This window comes from Acomys minous (genome assembly GCF_964271855.1).
Source record: "Acomys minous genome assembly, chromosome: 7".
Lineage (NCBI taxonomy): Eukaryota > Metazoa > Chordata > Mammalia > Rodentia > Muridae > Acomys > Acomys minous.
The window spans coordinates 73,767,653-73,779,707 of record NC_140488.1 but is presented as its reverse complement, the minus strand read 5'-3'; positions in this window follow the sequence as shown (position 1 = coordinate 73,779,707).

The window sequence follows — 12,055 nt, the reverse complement described above, 5'->3', positions numbered from 1 at the left end:
TGAGTTCTATCTTCAGGACCACAAAACCAGCCAGAATCCAAATTAGGAGTGATAATGCTAAAAAAGTTCCTGAAATGTCTTTGAGTAGCATCTGTGTGTTGCTAAGAGTGGGTCCCAGAGGGTCTCTGTGAGTCTCCCACACTGGTGCCAGCTCTGTACTAGCTGAAACTTTTGCTAATGTAATTTGTTTTAATTTGCACTAAAAACCATGCCCATGACGTTGTACTTTCCACCAGATACTTGTTTACTCATTCCGTCTTCTCCTGTGTGGAATGTCTCTAGCCATTTATCTCTGGGAAACAAGGAAGGGGCTTGTCCTATTTTCATGAGTGCTTTATGAAATACCGAAGTAAATATTTTGTCCCATGTCAGATTTAATAGATAGAGGATTGTATCTTTTTTTAGGACACTGATTTAAAACAGTCTTACTAGTAGCCCACCTCACCTCCTGGGTTATGGAATTAAACACCACTTGCAACTCTATCTTAAAAATATTTGAAATCTTTATCAACTGAGGGTTGACAATGAGTATTTTTGTATTGTATTATTGTATTGTAAAGTATGTATAACAAAGTTAATATTTTCCTATTAAAATATCATTTAGAGCCAGGCAGTGGTGGCATACACCTTTAACCCCAATACTAGAAAGGTAGAGGCAGGTGGATCTCAGTGAGTTTGAGACCAGCCTGGTTTATACAGTGAGTTCAGGACAGCCAGGGCTGCACAGAGAAACCATATCTTAAAAAAAAAAAAAAACAAACCAGCCACAGCTGGGCAGTGGTGACCCATGCCTTTAATCCTAGTGCTCAGGAGGCAGAGGCAGGTAGATCTCTGTGGGTTTGAGGCCAGCCTGGGCTACAGAGAGAGTTCCAGGCTTTTTTTAAAAACAGGGTCTCTCAGCCGGGAGGTGGTGGCACATGCCTTTAATCCCAGCACTCGGGAGGCAGAGGCAGGCGGATCATTGTGAGTTCGAGGCCAGCCTGGTTTACAAAGTGAGTCCAGGACAGCCAAGGATACACAGAGAAACCTTGTCTTGAAAAACCAAAAAAAAAAAAAAAAAAAAAAAACCAAAACAAACAAACAAACAAACAAACCCCAAAAACCCTATAAACAAACAAAAAAAGAAAAACAGGATCTAGCTGTTTGGGGGAGCCTAGCTAACTGGCAAGCACACCCTAGAGCTCCTAGAGTTGCCTGTCTCTGCTTGCTCACTGATGTGCATACAGATGTGCACCACCACACTCAGCTTTTACATAGGCCATCCTGCTGCTGTAGCAAGTACTTTACCACCGAGCCATCCTCCTCAACCCCACCCACTTTTCTATTTTCTTTTCTTTTCCTCTCTTTCTTTTTTCTTTTTGTTTTTTTGAGACAGGGTTTCTTTGTGTAGCCTTGACTATCCTGGACTCGCTTTGTAGACCAGGCTAGCACACCACCACCACCCAGCTTCTTTTCTTTTTCTTTTTCCTCCTCCTCCTCCTTCTTTTTCTTCTTCTTCTTTTTGTTTTTTTTGAGACAGGGTTTCTCTGTGTAGCCTTGGCTGTCCTGGACTCACTTTGTAGACCAGGCTAGCCTCGAACTCACAGCGATCCGCCTGTGCCTTTGCTTCCCGAGTGCTGGGATTAAAGTCGTGCATCACCACGCCTGGCTCATTTGTCTATTCTTTTTTTAAATTTTTATTTATTGTATACGAGTGCTTTATCTGCTGAAGAGGGCACCAGATCACATTATAGACGGTTGTGAGCCACCATGTGGTTGCTGGGAATTGAACTCAGGACCTCTGGAAGAGAAGCCAGTGCTCTTAACCTCTGAGCCATCTCTCCAGCCCATTGTCTATTCCTAGTTATAGCATTCAGAGGCATTAAATGCATTCACAGTTTTCGCAGTCATCACAACTGACCAGTCCTGGAAATTATTTCATTTTCATAAACAGAAAATGTATCCATTAAGTTCCTGGTACCTCTTCTTCCTTCCTTTCTTTTTTTTTTTTGTGTCTTGTATTCTTTGATAACTCTGCATGTGTGACAATGTATCTTCATCATGCCCTCTTCCAACTCCTCCCTCTCATTACCTCCCACACCCGCCACACCTCCTTTACCATAACCTTAAAGTCCTTTCCTCTACTTTTTTGTTTAAACCACTGACTGAATGAGTCCAATTAGTGCTACCTACGGGAATGTTGCTTGGTCTTGTTGGTTTGTTCTCATGCAGGCAAACGTAAGTGCAGTGAGTTTCTGAAGACCACAGCCAGAGGCTCAGGGCCCTTTTCTCCATCCCCTCTGGCTCTTACATTCTTTCTGCCTCCTCTTCCATGCTGTTCCCTTAACCCCGAGTGAGGATTGACATAGATGTCCCATTTAGAGCCGAGCACTCGGCAATCACTTATTCTAAGCACTCTGGAAAGTTTTAAGTCCTCGCATTAATTGCTGCCCACTGCAGAAGAACCTTCTCTAGCCAAGGCCTGAAAGCAGCACTAATCTATGGTTATGAACGTAAACATTTCAAAGTTAAGTTAAGAAGATATCCATTTAGCGGGCGGTGGTGGCGCACGCCTTTAATCCCAGCACTCGGGAGGCAGAGGCAGGCCGATCACTGTGAGTTCAAGGTCAGCCTGGTCTACAAAGCGACTCCAGGACAGCCAAGGCTAACACAGAGGAAGCCTGTCTTGAAAAACTAAAACAACAACAACAACAACAACAGTTGATACATTTCATCCTGGAGGGAACTGGTCAAGATTCAAGAAGTTTTTTTTTTTTTTTTGTGGGGGGGGTGGGGGGGGCAGGGGTGTTTCGAGACAGGCGATTCAAGAAGTTCTAAAGGAAGACTACTTACGACTCAGGAAGTAAACAACCAGGATCCTCAGAAAGTTCCTGAAACTGAGAAGATGAACTGTTTTTTTTTCTCTCTCCAAGGTTAAGAACTGTTGAAGAGATCAGATCAGTCAAGCAGTCTGAGTCAGGCCAGCTGAGCACTGCCTCTAAATCAAGCTTATCTCTAAATCCTACAGTGTGAGCTGGGCATGGTGGCGCACGCCTTTAATCCCACACTCAGGAGGCAGAGGCAGGTGGATCTTTGTGAGTTCGAGGCCAGCCTGGTCTACGGAGAGAGTTCCAGGACAGCCAAGGCTACACAGAGAAACTCTGTCTCAAAAAAACAAAAAGGAAAAAAAAAAAAACCTTAACAGTGTGTTACAGTTTTCCGGGTTTCCTGAGAGGTCCGCATGCTGGGTTGGGCTTTTGGTGATGACTTTGAGTCATTCTTGCTCCTGCAAGTTATCCCTCACCCGTGCACCTAGGACCCTAATAAACTCATTGGCTCACCAAGTGGGATTTTGGTGGGATCCTTATTTTGGTCTGTCATTAATTCCTATACCAGCTAGTTTTATGTCAACTTGACAAGCCAAAATCATCATAGAGGAGGGAGCTGCAGTTGAGAAAAATGCCTCCATAAAACCAGACTGTAGGCAAAGCTGTAGGACATTTTCTCAGTTAGTGGTTCATGAGGTAGGCCTCAGGCCATTTTGTGGGTGGTGTCATAGCTAGACTGGTGGTCCTGGTGTCTATACGCTGGCTGAGCAAGCCAGTGAGCAGCATTCCTCCGCAGCTTCTGCATCAGCTCCTGCTTCTAGGTTTCTGTCATGCTTGAGTTCCTGCCTTGCCTTCTTTTGATGATGAACTGTAATGTGGAAGTGGAAGTGTAAACTGAATAAAGACTTTCCTTTTTTTTTTTTTTTTAGACAAGATTTCTTTATGCAGCTTTGGTTGTCCTGGATTCGCTTTGTAGACCAGGCTGGCCTCAAACTCACAATGTTCCACCTGCCTCTACTCCGGCCCCCTGGCCCTGTTGCACCCCGTTTCTGGGATTACAGTCATGTGCTACCACACCCAGCTACCTTTTCTTTATTTTCTATTTTTTGCTTTTCAAATATTTATTAAATATTTTTGCATATACATTTATATTATTATACATATATACAATAAACTACCTATAACAAGAAGAACCACGAAACAATCAGGAATTATATAAATGTTACATTCATAGAGTTTTGGCTATTTGTATTTGACAGCCTTGAAGAAAACATCTTTCCTATCTTGGTGAGTCTAAAATTCTGAATATAAATCAATATCTATCATATCTCATCATTATCAACTAAAACAGCTACCCTTTCTTTTCAAGTTGTTTTGGTCAGGGTGTTTTATCTCAGCAATAGTAACCCTAAGACAGTTCCCTATCTGAGGTGAATTGACATTTGTTCACCTCTTCCCAGGAATGGTATCACACAATAATTGGCAATAGCCTATGGTGTTTTGGGGGCCCTCCCTGACAAATAACTCAGCATAAGGTATCCTACAGCTGGCATTAAGATTTTCATTTAATAGCCCATGATTCCTGGAGAAGCATTGTCCATCCATGCAGAGTACCCACGTGCAAAGTCCTTCTTTAAAAAAATTATATTGAGCCGGGCGTGGTGGCGCACACCTTTAATCCCAGCACTCGGGTTCGAGGCCAGCCTGGTCTACAAAGTGAGTCCAGGACAGCCAAGGCTACACAGAGAAACCCTGTCTCAAAAAAACAAACAAACAAAAAATATATATATTGAACTGGGCGGTGGTGGCTTACACCTTTAATCTCAGCACTCAGGAGACAGAGGCAAGTGAATTTCTGAGTTTGAGCCCAGCCTGGTCTACAGAGCAAGTTCCAGGACTGACAGCCAGGATACACAGAGAAGCCCTGTCTCAAAAACAACAAAAAACTTTTTTTAGTTTTATTTTTATTGAAATATTTTTCATGTAATATATTCTGATCACAGTTTCCCTCCCCCATCCTCTCAGATTTTCCCCACCTTGTAACCCTCCCAGCTTAAAGACTTCTTTCTCTCCCTTTGGAAAACAAACAGGGAAACAAAAAACAAACCAGAACTAAAAAAAAAAAAATAACAGGGCCTGGAGAGATGGCTCAGAGGTTAAGAGCACTGGCTGTTCTTCCGAAGGTCCCAGGTTCAATTCCCGGCAACCACATGGTAGCTCATAATCATCTGCGATGAGATCTGGTGCCCTCTTCTGGCCTGTAGGTGTACATGCAGGCAGAGCACTGTGTACATAAGAAATAAATCTTAACAAAGAGAAAGCATAAGAAGCACACACACACACACACACACACACACACACACACACACACACACGCACACACATCTAAAATAAAAACCTGTAATAGATAAAGCCAGGCAGTGGTGGCACAGAGGCAGGTGGGTGTCTGTGAGTTCAGGGCCAGCTTTGTTTACAGAGTGAGTTCCGGGACACCCAGGGCTACACAGAGCAACCCTGTCTCAAAATACCAAAAGCCAGTGAACCAACCAACCAAGCAAACAAAACAAACTATCATATATAAGCAAAAAGCAGTAAGACCAAAAATATCCAAACAAAGCAATATGAGACAAGAAGTCTGCAAAAATACTATTGAGTTCATTTTCTGTTGACCATTTACTGCTGAACATGAGGTTTACCTTGAAATGTGTAGTGAATAATACACTATACTATACCTGGGGAAACTTTATTGGAGAAAACTAGTTTTTCCTTTGCAAGCAGGTATCAGTTGTAGATACCTGGTTAGGGGTGAGAGGCCATGTCCACTTCCCCCTCTCAGCACTACAACCTTGTCTGGCTTGAACCCATTCAGGCCTTGTGTCTGCTGCTACAATCTCTGTGTGTTCATATGTCCATCAGTCCTGTTGTTTCTGGAAAACAGAATTTCCTTGGTGTCATCCAACCTCTCTGGTTCTTAAGATCTTTCGGCATTCTTTTCCACATAGCTCCCTGCGGGGGGGGGGGGAGGGCGTGATGAAAACATCCCATTTAGAATTGAGTCTTCTAAAGTCTTTCATTCTCTGCATATTGTCTAGATGTGAGTTTCTGTGTTAGTTCCCACCCGATGATAGCTGAGTAAGACACTGGTCTATCTATGGGTATAGAAGAGTGTCATTAAGAGTCATTTTATTTGCTATGTTTCTTTAGCGGAACAATAGTATTTGATTTTCCCCTTGACACATAACCTATCTAGTCTCAGGTTCTTGGAGCCACCTGGACAGTGTCAGGCACAGGAGTTCCATCTCATGGAGTGGCCTTTGAATCCAAGTAGAGAGTGATTGGTTGCTCCCATGTTTGTACCACTATTGCACCAATAAAACAATGCAGGCAAGTAACCATTGTGGATCACAGAGTTTGTAGCTGGGTTGGTAGTTACCTTTCTTCTCTGGTAGCATGCAGAGTACCTTCCAGTACCATGAACACTACTCAGTAGGGATGGAGGCTTTTGTTATGCACCAGGTCAATTTCTTCGAGCTCAACGAGAGATGTAAATGTTATTTTCAGCAATAGGACCTTACCATAAGTTTGTGGAGAGTAAACAATACCTTTGACAATAGTCTGAGTTTTTGGGGATTTCCATGAGGCCTCTTTGGCCAATGACTCAACTAGATGTAAACTATTCCTGATATTGAAAGTACCATGTGGTGGCAAAAGATGTTTGCCCTGTTATTTGGTGACTTCATTTACATTTCTTTCATATATGTATGTATTTTATGAAGCTTGTACAGTATTACGTTTTTATATGATCCCTGAAATGGCCCTTAGTGTTAGTTGACCCTCCCCATATTCCCTTCTTTTTTTATGTTATACAGAGTTTATTAAATGAGCATGAGGGGGGGCTGGAGAGATGGCTCAGTGGTTAAGAGCACTGACTGCTCTTTCAGAGGTCATGAGTTCAATTCCCAGCAACCACATGGTGGCTCACAACCATCCACAATGAGATCTGGTGCCCTCTTCTGGCATGCAGTACATGCAGGCAGAATACTGTATACATAATAAATAAATAAAATATTAAAAAAAAATAAATGAGCATGAGGGGAGAAGGAAAGGGGGGAGGGGTACCCCAGGAAGAGAGAAGAAGAGGGAGAAAGTAAGAGGGTAGAGCAAGTAGGGGGGTAGAGAAAGAGAGGGGGAGGAGAGAGCATTAGTGTTAGTTGTCGCTCCCCATATTCCCTTCTTAAGGCCCCTTCTCCCTGAATCCTCCTGCTCCAGTCTCCCTCCACTCCCATCTCACCAGAACTATAGCTTCTGTTTCCCTTTCCTTGGGAGATCCTTTCTTCCCTTACGCTCACTCCCTTACTCTATATCTAACTTCTGTGGTCGTACAGATTGTAGCATGCCTAGCAAAGCCTTAAAGGCTAAACACGCATATAAGAGAATATACCATATTTGTCCTTTTGGGTCTGGGTTATCTCACTTAGGCTGTTTTTATTTCTACCTCCATTCATTTACCTGTGCTTTCTTTCTTTCTTTCTTTCTTTCCTTTTTTAAAAAATATTTTATTTAATTTTAATTTATGTGCATTGGTGTGAGGGTGTCAAATCTTGGAGTTACAGACAGTTGTAAGCTGCTATGTGGTTGTTGGGAATTGAACCCTGGTCCTTTGCTTCTGAAGCAGGTGGTGCTCTTAACCACTGAGCCATCTCTCCAGCCCTCTTTCTTTCTTTCTTTCTTTCTTTTTTTTTTTTTTTGGTTTTTCGAGACAGGGTTTCTCTGTGTAGCCTTGGCTGTCCTGGACTCACTTTGTAGACCAGGCTGGCCTCGAACTCACAGCGATCCGCCTGCCTCTGCCTCCCGAGTGCTGGGACTAAAGGTGTGCGCCACCACCGCCCAGCCTGTATTTTTGGCTTTCTTATGAAAAAATCAGGCGTCCATATTTGATTTCATTGATCACTGTGTCTGTTTCTATGCCAATACCATGCAGTTTTTATTACTATAGCTCTGTGGTTCAACTTGAAATCAAGGATGGTAATACTTCCAGAAGTTTTTTTATTACTCAGGATTATTTTAGCTATCCAGTTTGTGTGTGTGTGTGTGTGTGTGTGTGTATGTGTGTGTGTGTGTGTGTGTGTGTGTGTGTGTACATATGAAGCTGAAAGTTGTCAAGGTCTGTGAAGACTTGTGTTGGAATTCTGACGGTGATTGCACTGCACTTGTACATTGCTTATGGTAAGATGGCCATTTTTACTATGTTAATCCTACTGATCCATGAGTATGGGAGATCTTTCCATCTTCTAATGTCTTATTTAATATCTTTCTTCAGTGTCTGAAAGATTTTTATACACGTCTTTCACTTGCTTGGTGAGTTACCCCAATATATATGGCTATTCTGAAGGATACTATTTCCATTTTTTTTTCTCATTTGTCATTTGTATATAGGAAGGCAACTGTTTGTTCTGAGTTAAATTTATAAAAGTGTTTATCAGTTGGAGAAGTTTCCTGGTGGGATTTTCAGTGTCTTTTATGTATAAAATTATATCATCTGCAAATAATACTTCAACTTCTTCCCTTCCTATTTGTATCCCTTTGATCTCCTTCAGTTGTGTTTTTCCCTCTGGCTAAGACTTTAAGTACTATACTGAATAGGTGTGGAGAGAGTGGACAGCCTTGTGTTGTTCCTGGTTTTAGTGGGAATGCTTTGCGTGTTTCTGTGTTTAGGTTGCTGTTGGCTGTGGGCTTGCTGTAATTCACTTTTATTATGATGGTGTATGTCCCCTGTATCCCTGGCCTCTATGACTTTTATCATGAAGGAATGTTGGATTTTGTCAAAGGCCTTTCTGCATCTAATGTGATGATCATGTGGTTTTTGTCTTTCACTCTGTTTATGTGATGAATTACATTTATTGATTTTTGTATGTTGAACCATCTTGCATCTCTGATCATGTGTAATTTTGTGTGTGGGTGGGTGTGCATGCTCTGGATTTGGCTTGTAAGTATTTTATTGAGAATTTTGCACCTATGGTCAAAGGAATATTTATGTGTAGTTTTCTCTTTGTTGGGTCTTGTGTGGTTTAAATATCAGGGTAATTGCAGCCTCATAAAAAGAATTGGGCGGGAGCTGGAGAGATGGCTCAGAGGTTAAGGGCACTGTTTGCTCTTCCAGAGGTCCTGAGTTCAATCCCCAGCAACCACACGGTGGCTCATAGCCATCTACAATGAGATCTGATGCCCTCTTCTGGTGGGAAGGTGTACATGCAAGTAGAGAACTGTATACAAAAAAAAAAAAGAATTAGGCAATGATCCTTTTTTTTTTTTTTATTATCATGTATACAGTGCTCTACCTGCATGTACAGGTGCAAGCCAGAAGAGGGCGTTAGATCACATTATAGATGGTTGTGAGCCACCATGTGGGTGCTGGGAATTGAACTCAGGACCTCTGGAGGAGCAGGCAGTGCCCTTAACCTCTGAGCCATCTCTCCAGCCCTAGGCAATGATCCTTAAGCTTCTATTTTGTGGAATAATTTGAGAAGTATTGGTGTTAATTTTTCTTTGCAAGTTTGGTAGAATTCTGTGCTGCATTTGTCTTGCCTGGGGCTTCTTTTGATTGGGAGACCTAATTATTGCTTTTATGTAATTTGGGTTGATAGGTCTGTTTAAATTGTTTGTCTGATCTTGATTTAACTTTTTTAAAATAAAAGATTTATTTATTATGTGTATAGTGTTTTGTCTGCATGCGGGCCAGAAGAGGGCACCAGATCTCATTGTAGATGCTTGTAGCCACCATGTGGTTGCTAGGAGTTGAACTTGGGACCTTTGGAAGAGCAGCCAGTGTTCCTAACCTCTGAGCCATCTCTCCAGTCCTTGATTTAACTTTTTTTTCTTTAGTTTTTCGAGACAGGGTCTCTCTGTGTAGCCTTGGCTGTCCTGGACCCGCTTTGTAGACCAGGCTGGCCTCGAACTCACAGCGATCCGCCTGACTTTGCCTCCCGAGTGCTGGGATTAAAGGCGTGCGCCACCACGCCCGGCTGATTTAACTTTTATAGGTAGTATATATCAAGAAATTTATCCATTTCCTTTAGGTTTCCCAGTGTGGTAGAATACAGGTTTTAAAAGTATATCCTTATGATTATCTGGATTTCCTCAGTGTCTGTTGTGACATTGCTATTTCTGTCTATAATTTTATTACTTTGGATAGTCTCACTCTGTCCTTTAGTTAATATGGCTAAGGACTTATCAATTTATTGATTTTCTCAAGCAATTCTTCATTGATTTTTTTTCTCTTTTTTCCTTCCGTCCTCTCCTTCCAGTCCCACTCTCATCCTCCCTGCCCCCTACTTCCTCCCTTCTTCTCAGAGAAGGGGAGGCCCCCAAGGGGTACCAATGGACCTTGGCACCTCAAGTTGCAGCAGGATTAAGTGCATCCTCTCCCACTGAGACCAGGCAAGGCATACAAGATAGGAGAAAGGGATCCAAAGGCAGACAACAGAGTCATAGACAGCCCTTACTCCCATTGTTAGGGGACCCACATGTTGACCAAGCTGCACATCTGCTACATATGTGTAGGGGGCTTCGGTCCAGCCCATGCATGCTCTTTGGTTGGTGATTCAGTCTCTGTGGATCCTCGTGGGCCCAAGTTAGTTTACTCTGTAGGACTTCTTGTGGTATTATCCTCAGCCCCTCCAGCTTTCTCAATCCTTCTTTCTACCCTTCCATAAGATTCCTCGAGCTCAGCCTATTGTTTGGGTCTCTGCATCTGTTTCCATGAGCTGCTTGATGAAGCCTCTCAGAAGACAGTTATGCTAGGCTCCTATTTGCAAGCATAGCAGATTATCATTAATAGTGACAGGGGTTCTCTTTCCCAAGGGGTGGATCTCAAGTTAGGTCAATCGTTGGTTTGCTATTCCCTCAATTTCTGTTCCATCTTTATCCCTACACTTCTTGTAGGCAAGACAAATTTTGGGTCGAAAGTTTTATAGGTGGGTTGATGTTGCCCTCCCTTCACTGGAAGTCCCACCTGTGTTACAGATCCCATTATGATCCCTGAGATTGTGAACTGTAAAAACCCAGCTGTTATTTGCTGCAGTTGAGCCCTAGTACACATGTTTAATCCAAGAGCTTTCTGTGCACAGGTTTTAATAAAATGAATCCTAGGTCAAGAGGCAGGGCAAGAAACCAGCTGGCAGGGAATAAAGAGTAGGATGGACTTTGAGTTAAGGGGTATTTAAGACAGCCTGTAGAAGTAGAAGGGGCTTTTAGCGCTTGAGCTCTTCAGTTCCTTGGCCTTTGGCTTTTTAAGCTTTGAGCTAGCAGGCCTTTGGCCTTGGGTTTTTTGGCTTTTTCCTCCTGGGCTGTCTACTGAGCTTGTGAGCCTTTTGGGTCTTTTCTATCTGGACATGAACTGAGGAGGAAGGTCAGCTGGGTGCTTTCTCTGTCTCCCTGGCATCTAGCTCCTGATTTTTTTTCTTTTCGAGACAGGGTTTCTTTGTGTATCCTTGGCTGTCCTGGACTTGCTGTGTACACCAGGCTGGTTGAACGTGTGGTTGAACTCACAACGATCCACCTGCCTCTATCTCCAGAGTGTTGGGATTAAAGGCCTGCGCCACCCCACCCGGCCGCTAAACTCTTGAGTCCTTTTTTAAAACCTCATAGATATTTATTTTTTTAATTTTAATTTTACTAATTTATTCAGATTACAACCCAATTGTTATCCCATCCTTTGTATCCTCCCGTTCCTCCTTCCCTCCCGCTTTCACCCTATTCCCCTCCCTAGGTCTAAGACCGAGGAGGACCTCCTCCCCCACTATATGGTCATAGGCTATCAAGTCTCATCTTGGTAGCCTGCTTATCCTTTCTCTGAGTGCCACCAAGCCTCCCTCCCCACCAAGGGGAGGTGGTCAAATATGGGGCACCAGAGTTCATGTCAGAGTCTTTATTGACAAAATAGAATGTTTGGGATTTTCATTAAAAAAACACACCTGGCTACAGGAAGTGGTGAGTTTAGGCTCCTTAACACTCCCCCCTCCTGTTTCTAGGAGTATCAGCTACAGTCATCTCCGTAGACTCCCAGGAACCTCCCCTGTCTCAGAGATGCACCTACCACCGATTTTTTTTTCTCTTCTGATCCTCCCCACCTCTTCCCATATCCGATCCTCACCCCCTGTCCCAACCAGATCCCTCCCTCCATCCTCTTCTGAGTGAGATTCAAGCAACCCCCCTGGGCCCTGCTTGGATTCTTTGGGTCTGTGGATTGT